The sequence below is a fragment of the Octopus bimaculoides genome, chromosome 24 (assembly GCF_001194135.2).
Source record: "Octopus bimaculoides isolate UCB-OBI-ISO-001 chromosome 24, ASM119413v2, whole genome shotgun sequence".
Classification (NCBI taxonomy): domain Eukaryota; kingdom Metazoa; phylum Mollusca; class Cephalopoda; order Octopoda; family Octopodidae; genus Octopus; species Octopus bimaculoides.
In genome coordinates, this window is record NC_069004.1 from 21729883 (window position 1) to 21738927 (window position 9045).

Genomic DNA, 9045 nt, shown 5'->3' on the forward strand with positions numbered 1-9045 from the left:
AAAAACCTATTTGTATATGCTCCACAAGGGAAAACAAGGAACATAGTTTACAATGAGGTGTTATAATCACAACAGCAAGAAAGTATGTACATGATCACCTTCTTTTACGAAACTTCATTGACTTTCATATATTTATATTGATATACATATATATATGTGTGTTTGGGTGCATGTGTGTATATACATCTCTATATATAAAGATGATGCGTAGTCTAGACAGCGTTTTTAGATTTCATTATTCTCTTTAACCCGGGCAACGCCGGGTATTTCTGCTAGTATATAATAAAGTAAGCCAAAACCAAAAAATGATTATGATAGAGAGCATTTTAGTAATTGTTTAACATGCAGGTCAGCACTTAAGATAAAACTCTGATAAGAAAAAAAACATTTCAGACATGCTCAGTTCATCATTTTCCATTAGACATTGTATATCTAGGACAACATTATCCATTTTTTCTTTTTAAGCTAAGAGGCTCTCATATTGGTTTCTAATGCCAACAATTTTGAGAGAAGGCATTAAATTGATACAATTAACTCCAGTACTTGATTCATACTTTATTTTATTAATCTTGAAAGGATGAAGGGCAAAGTTGACCTCTGTGAGATTTGAACCCAGAAAGGCAAATGCTGCAAGGCATTTTTTTTTTCAAGCATTCTAATGATTCCACCATTTCACTGCCTTAAAAGTTAGTTTGCTGTTACTACTACAACTACTACTACTAATAATAATAATAAACAACACTTCTACTGGAAGCACAAGGCCTACAATTTTAGTGGATGGAGCTTACTCAGCCCTAGTACTAAATTTATTAACTCTGATGAAAAGATCAAAAGGCCAAGTTGACCTCAGCAGAATTTGAAATCAGGTTGTAAAGCAGGAAGAAATGCCAGCATGTTAATGATTCTGCCGGCTTATTGACTAAATAATAATATTAATGTTGTGAGTGATTGTCACACAAGACCAGCAATTTTGAGAAGAAGGATAAGTCAATTGCATTATCCCTCCCACTCCTCCAATACTTGACTAATACATATTTTATCAACCCCCAAAGGAATGAAAGGCAAAGTTAACCTCAGCAGAATTTGAATGCCGAACTTATTTCTGACTTTTATTAGCATTTTTAAGAAAAAATTTATACTGGTATGGCTATGTGGTAAGAAATCTGCTTTCCAACCACATGGGTCTGGGTTCAGTCCCACTGTGTAGTACCTTGGGCAAGTGTCTTCTACTATAGCCTCAGGGTGACTACAGCATTGTGAGTGGATTTGGTAGATGGAAACTGAAAGAAGCCTGTCATGTGTGTGTGTGTCTTTGTGTCTGTTGGTGCCCTATCACTACTTGACAACAAGTGCTGGTGTGTTTATGTCCCTGTAACTTAGTGGTTTGACAAAAAGAGACTGATTGAATACATATCGGGTTTCAAAAGAAAATAGGTACTGGGATCAATTAGTTTAACTAAAACTCCTCGAGGCAGTGCCCCAGCATGGCTGCAGTCTTGTGACTGAAATATGTAAAAGATAAAAAGAAAAGAAGAGAATCAAAAACCAAACTTCTTTTTTTATTAGTCAAACAACTGTAAATGAATTACAAGTCCTCTTGTCCTCTACTCGTGAGTTTAGTTTAGGTTAGACATTTGGTTGACACAGCTGAAGGTTAAATAGAAATTCATATTATATTGCTTACATATTTAGAATTTCAGTTTGTTTTTCACATTTTTTAAAAGGTCATTTTTGCAGAGCACCTAGTAACATATTGCGGCATACTATCTCACTTGAAATCCCTGTGGTTGGGAGTGGTTTGAGGGAGATTTGACTATTATTTCTAGCAGACTAAGTGACTACCGACAGGCTCCCCCATTGTCTTGTATACAGACATGTATTTGAAGCATAGCACTCCAACATTTCTCCAACCCACTGTTTTTCGATATTTCCCTCTATTCATTTCTAACATTAACATAAGACCACAACTGACCTCAGTGCAAGACTGGTATATATTCCATTGATATCTATTAGCAACAGAGACAATATTAATAACGAGAAGTAATATTTATCCCTATTTAAACATGTATGTTTTGTTAGAACAAATTATACTGACTCCCAGAAGGACAAGAAGAAACAGACCAAATTGGAATTTAAACTTGGAAAATAAAAAGACACAACCAAATATCACAGTGCTCCAGTGATTCTGTCCCCCACAAGGTTGCTAGATTAGGCTACAAGTAAGATATTACGCAAGTTTTTAGGATTACATGCTGCTGCTTTCTGAAACTGAACAACCAGCTACTTTAAAAATTTGATTTTTAAAGAGTAAAAATCCTATTGAATATTTTATCAAATTATCAAGTAATTAAATTGGAACCAACCTATAGGAAAAAACCTTCATATATATATATATATATATATATAAAAGGGAGAATAAATGTTATCAATACCTGTAACTTCAGACATCATATATATATATCATCATCATCATCATTTAACGTCCGCTTTCCATGCTAGCATGGGTTGGACGATTTTATTACATTTCCCTTAGATGTAAAAATTTGGTAAAACTCTAAACATAGGTCACATTTTTTTAAATTCCAGGTCTGTATGGTTTTGCAGTACAAATTAATTCCCAATTGATAGTATAGTCTTTGTTTCTGTCTTTAATAGACCAGATTAATTTACTTAAACTTCTTTGGAATCTTTTACTTTTATCTCTAAATGAACTCAAATGATTTGCCAGTCTCCTCTTGAAAATTAATGATGTTGCATTGATGTAAAAGTATTCTTTACCCTCAGATGTAACTTTACATCTGTATTTCATTTTTAGTCTTACACTTATTTTTCACATATATGATGTTCATCCGTTGTTGTCAACTATGACCAAGGACATTACATGGAAGAGGATGAGTCATTCATTCTTTCCCATACTTATTCATTCACCCTCATTCATTCTTTTCCACACCTATCCCATTCCTTTCTTTTCTTTCTTCTCTCCTCTATTCACTCATTCAAACTCATATCTGTCTATCATGATGCCTGTCTTTCTCAATCTACCTAAGGGCTATACTTTCATGAAAGTATGGATCAACCTCCATACCCTCTGGAAGAAGATGAACTGTGAACTTTATTCTCCTGTCGATATTCTCCTATCTACTGCTTTACTCTTTATTCTTTTATCTATTTCATTCATTATTTTATTCCTTATAGACTGAATTTTCCTGTCTAGAACTTTCATACATAGTTACTTTGTCTCTGAAGTCAGGATACCCAGTGTAAGGACATGCTAGCCTATCACTTGGGATATCCCAGAAACAGCTGTAATTCACCTTACCCTAATTAAATATTCTAAATGACTTGAAATACCTGTCCTGCCTTGGTTTTTGTTGTCCTTTTTCTTCTAATATAAAATATACCTGCTAATTCAGAACCCTAATACAGATCCCTAGCTCCAGCCTCAGCAGTGAACTTGGAACCTAACAGATGACCAATTATAGCACTTACTCAGTGTATCTATTCCTTCAGATCACTAATGAACTAAAGACCTCGTGTCTTACACACACACACACACACACACAAACAATTTTTACTGTAAATAATGCATTTTTATAGAACTCACTGTCCAGGCAGCAAAAAGCAAATACTTCCTTACCTTTTATATATACCAGATGTAGTGTTCAAGAGAGAAGACTATGTCGGTACGGTCAAGTAATGCATATGAATGAAAACAGTTGCATCAAGAGGTACCAATCTCTAATTGTGGAGAGAACATGTGGAAGGGGTAGACATAGGAAGACAAGGGAGGGAGTGATGCGAAAAGATCTTCAGACATTGGGCTTCACAGAGGGGATGACAAGGGACCAAGGCTCCTAGTGGTTCACTGTGCTTGAGAAGACATGTCAAGCTAAGTAAAATTGTGGTTGTCCTTGCATAACAGGTATGTCCCCAGCATCCCTCTTCAGCTGTGCGTTCCTAACCTTGCAGGCTTGTGGGTGCTGGTGCCATGTAAAAAGCACCCATATTGATGCCACTTGAAAGTATCCAGTACATTCTGTAAAGTGGTTGGCATTAGGAAGGGCAAGCAGCTGTAGAAACAATGCCAAAACAGACATAGAGCCCAGACAGCTCCTGTCAAACTATCCAATCCACGCCAGCATGGAAAACGGACATATGATGATGATGATATGTACACATTAAAGGGATTTGCAGTGTAAGACCAGAACAGAGCAAGAAGGTACAAAATAAACTATCTTCTCACATTATTGCAGCCTTATACAATAAATCTCTTTAATATCACACAATGCTTCACTAAATTTTACACAGTATTCTAATACAATGGTTCAAGGGAGATAACTTGTGTTCAAGTATATTACGCCATTCCTTTAGCTCTGGTTTTTGTATGGTACATATATTCTTTTACTTGTTTCAGTCATTTGACTGCGGCTATGCTGGAGCACCACCTTTAGTCGAGCAAATCGCCCCTAGGACTTATTCTTTGTAAATCTAGTACTTATCCTATCGGTCTTTTTTGTCGAACCGCTAAGTCAAGGGGACGTAAACACACCAGCATCGGTTATCAAGCGATGTTGGGGGGACAAACACAGACATACAAACATATACACACATATACATATATATATACATATATATGACAGGCTTCTTTCAGTTTCTGTCTACCAAATCCACTCACAAGGCTTTGGTCGGCCTAAGGCTATAGTAGAAGACACTTGCCCAACGTGTCACGCAGTGGGACTGAACCCATAACCATGTGGTTGGTAAGCAAGCTGCTTACCACACAGCCACTTCTAAGCAATATTTTTTTTTAGAATTTTGTTTTTTGCATCAAGAGCTGCTATATATATCGTAAGCAATTGAAAGATGAAATTACATTTATTAAAGCTTGTGAATGAATTGATTCAAGTATAAAAACTACAAACCTTACAAAATACTGCATTTTAATGAGTAATGCATCGTTTTGTAATCCCTCGGTAATCCCTCACCATATTGTGGTTCACCTATCGCAGTTTATTATTTAAGCTTACATCAATTCCTCCATGGTGTTGTTTTGCATTTATAATTAAATGAATATATACAAATTATAAAAATAATTTTAAAAATACATACAGTACGTACTATTTCAACTTTGTGGATTTTCACCTATTGTGGAGGGTTTTGGAAGGTCACACCCATGATAGTTGAGGGATTACTGTACTACATCCCTCTACACACACAAACACACACAATAAAACAAGACAATTCCAACCTAGATATGTGAAGAGAATAAATCTCCAGGAATTTTCCCATTCAACTCCCTTATCCAAAACTTTTAAAGATCAAGTCAAACATATCATATTTTGTTGTATATGATGAAAGTCATTCTGTTTTAATGCCTTATTAATTAACACACTCACCGGTTCGATTTCCACTCACTCACCTATTTATGTTTTTTCTAAAATTTTCATGGTATATGTTTTGTGGTATATGTATAATTATTCTTTTAGTGTTGTTTATAACCGTATGGCTTTGTGCTGTTATATACGCATAATTCTTTGTCTGTTGTAGTTATATAAGATCTTGTTTGTTTCTGTCTTAGTATATATTCGCTAGCTTTTTCCCAGAAGCTGAATAAGAGCTCTGATATCTCCAAAATTGAGTGATCTTAATGGTAAGTGGTGTGAAACCACTATGATATTTTGGGTCATTGACTGACGAGGAAAAATCAGTTGCAAATATTCTGTGTATTCTGTGTATTTTAGTGGCTCATCAATATCATGTACCTGAACTGAATTGGAGGCAAGCTGACTAGCCTGTCCATGACTATTTGCAAAATAGTATAAAAACATAATGTTGATAAGCCATTAAAATGGTGAAACACTGATGTCCATTGCTCCTGAATGGGATTTATGGTGAGTTGTCTGGTCTGTCTTTGAGAGAGTCATTTCACGTCAAATCTCAGCCTACTGGCAAACAAGCAAAGCACATACATTGAGTCTATGTGTTAAATAATGTTTACAATACTAGCACTGCTTCTAATTCATATTTGTGTGTATATATATATATATATATATATATATATATATAAAAGCATATTTAAAAAAACAAGGCAACTTGTACTATAATTAAAATACTATATTCAAAATAATTAAATAAAGGGATGTTTAGAATAGGGCCCAAAGAATTTGATGCATATTAACCTGAACATTAAATTCTTACTAAACTCATTGCCAGTCTTCTTTACATCCTTTGTGTACACGGTTTACATAACTCTCATGAATCTTTCCTGTACTTTACTAGTTTTCTCAGCAGTCATCAGACCTTAAGTAACAAAACTCATCCAAAATAAACAAATACAAAGTATATTTTAAAAATAATAGTAAAATCATATGCAGAAATGCCATCTAAATGGGAAAAAATAGTAAAATTAGTATTGATATATTTGATGCAGTAGATGATTAAATCTTTAATTAGAGATAATTATTTGCCTAATGCTATTTTAATCATTTTGACAAAAATGAGAGACAACTCCAGGCATGTTTCAATCTTATTAGACCTCTTCAGCAAAGCACAGATTTCATAATACTTATAACAATAATAATGAGAGAATCACTAACAAGTTGTATAATACTGTACACAAAACTTACTTAGAATTAGGTCTGTCATGAGCATTAGGAATCATGAGGCTAGTGCTTAACCTGGTTTCTATACATAAAAGTGAATGAGATAACAACACTCCTTACTGAACTGGATGTCAGTCTATCATAGGGTTAACTTCCCAGCTATTGCTGGAACTTGTTTACATCTGGAGAGGGGGTTTTCCCTATTTAGTCATGTTAGGATCATTTCACTTTTTTCAGGGCATACTGAAGGATAAATTCCTCCAGTCTGTGCCAAATGCTTGCAAAAGAGGGAATTCTGCTAAAGGCACTCAAGAACCAGGTGGCAGTGCCAAACTGAGCAATGGACTACGTCTACCCTCCAAATTTGTTTTTAACCTAGAACTCCTTTAGAAATATGCTATCATAATTCTACATATTAAAACCCTAATTTTTATTTTTTATTTTTTATTTTTAGAAAGTCCCAAACAAGGTAAAAAGTCATGTAGTGTAAAGAAGGAGAAAATAAAACAAAAGGAATGAATTTACTTTAGAGTTGAAAGAGTTCAGGTCATAAGAAGGAAAACAATGAGATGGAAGAGAATTCCAAAGTCTGGCAGTTTGAGGGAAAAGCTACGACCATAGAAAGCCTGCCTTGTTCATGGAGCACAACAGCATTTGGATGAAGATGCTGTGAGTTTTGAGTCAGGCGAGATGGCACAAAGTGATCTGGAGCTAAGAGAGGAAGTTCATCAGAGTACTTCCTGTGTGGTAGTAGCAATAGGAAAGACTAAGACTGGTGATGTCAGGTTGATGTGACAAGGGTTGCAGAGTTGAAGCAAGAGAGAAACCAATCAAATTAGAGACTCATTTCTGAACCTGATCAAGGAGATCCAAGCGACAAGATGGTGCACCTGCCCAAATGTGACTACAGTTATTCAATACAAGAACAAATTATGGATTTGTAAAGAAACAAAATGGCCTTGGATGCGAGGTAGTCCCTTTTGACCTATACCAAGACCTAAACTTATGGGAAGCAGACTGTAATGTAAGAACTTCAAGAAGGATCAGGTGAGAAAGTAAGAAAAATTGAAGAATTTATAATATGGCAGCCTTTAGAGCCAACTGAAGTTCAGCATATCTAGGATTAATACCCAGCAGTTTGTCCCCTTATGTTCAAGTAGCTTTCCATATACTTGTACCTGTTTAGGTGGTAGACTGCCACCTAGTTTAACACCATCATTTGGTACTTAGGTACCTTTGAAGGAGTCCACTCTGTTGCAAGGATTTGAGCCAGGTTACTCCACCTTCCTTCAACGGGCCTCAGAGATCTTTAACAGGGTCATTAGTGCTGTTATGCTTTCACTGATTGTTTCTTTAAAGAAAAATAGCATTGTCTTTTTTCTCTCCTTTCTCTTGGTTACTATAGTTACTTGGTTAATTAGTCATGTTGTACTTCCTACTGAGAGAATAACTTCCATCTTGCCTTTGACAAGTCTAGGACAAGGCCCTGAAAACAGGTGTGGAGGCACGTGTGTGGGTGTACATCTATATTCATGAAGGTGGGTACAGAGGTCCATGCATGCACTTTAACATGTGTATGTGTGTGTATATGTGTAATATAAATGTGTGTGTGTGTGTGTGTGTGTGTACAAGCATATGTGTATGAATCTGTATTTGTAGATGTATAAATCAGTTGATGTATAATCATAAATCAACTAAGTGTAAGTATCTAGAGGATGAAATCAGATTGATGTTGACAGGGACTAAACCAAAGGAACTGATTAAAATACTCCAAATGTCAGACAACATGAACAGTGACAACAACAATTACAGGACATTGTCTTACCTGGTTTAGGTGGTTTCTTTGGTCGTTTCTTGAACTCTTTCTCAAATCTTTCTTCATTATATTTCCATCGACGTACTTGTTCCTGCAAACAACAGCAAAAAAATTACATTTGTAACACTGCAGGGGAGGGGACGGAATTTTAGGGGTTTTTTTTTTAAATCCCTGCAAACACTGAGGTTTATTGATTATGAACATAATTACAGTGTGTATGTGTGTGTAGTGGGGTGATGGTTATGGTGGAGTTGGTGACAGCAGTAATGTTGACTGTGGCTGTGTTATTTATGAAGAAATCAGCCTTTGTCAAGTAGACATTTTGAATTAATTGTGTATTATCTTGTAGCTTCAGGATTTCAAATCATGCGATTATTTACTTTTAGAATGACATTGTAAGATAATTGCGAGAGGTCAAGATCTGGCTGGTTTGAACTTAAAACAGGTAGAATATTTGAGCCAGATGTGGTCAGTTTAAATGCTAAAGGGTTAAATCACATTTCACTGCCTTCAAAAAGGACATAGATAATATTAGAAAAAGGTAGGATGGGCATGGATGGCCATCCTACCTTTTTCTAATATTATCTATGTCCTTTTTGAAGGCAGTGAAATGTGATTTAACCCTTT

The 9045-nt window shown here is 35.4% G+C and overlaps 1 protein-coding gene across 1 annotated transcript in view; it reads right to left on the bottom strand.

The window, feature by feature from the left end:
* LOC106876359 (SH2 domain-containing protein 4B) overlaps positions 1 to 8529 on the bottom strand; it is an 84708-nt gene extending 76179 nt beyond the window's left edge. The window contains exon 1 of the mRNA XM_014924862.2: positions 8428 to 8529. The gene's annotated coding sequence lies outside the window, so the exon portion shown is untranslated. The remainder of the gene's footprint in view (positions 1 to 8427) is intronic.
* Between the last annotated feature and the right edge of the window lie 516 nt (positions 8530 to 9045).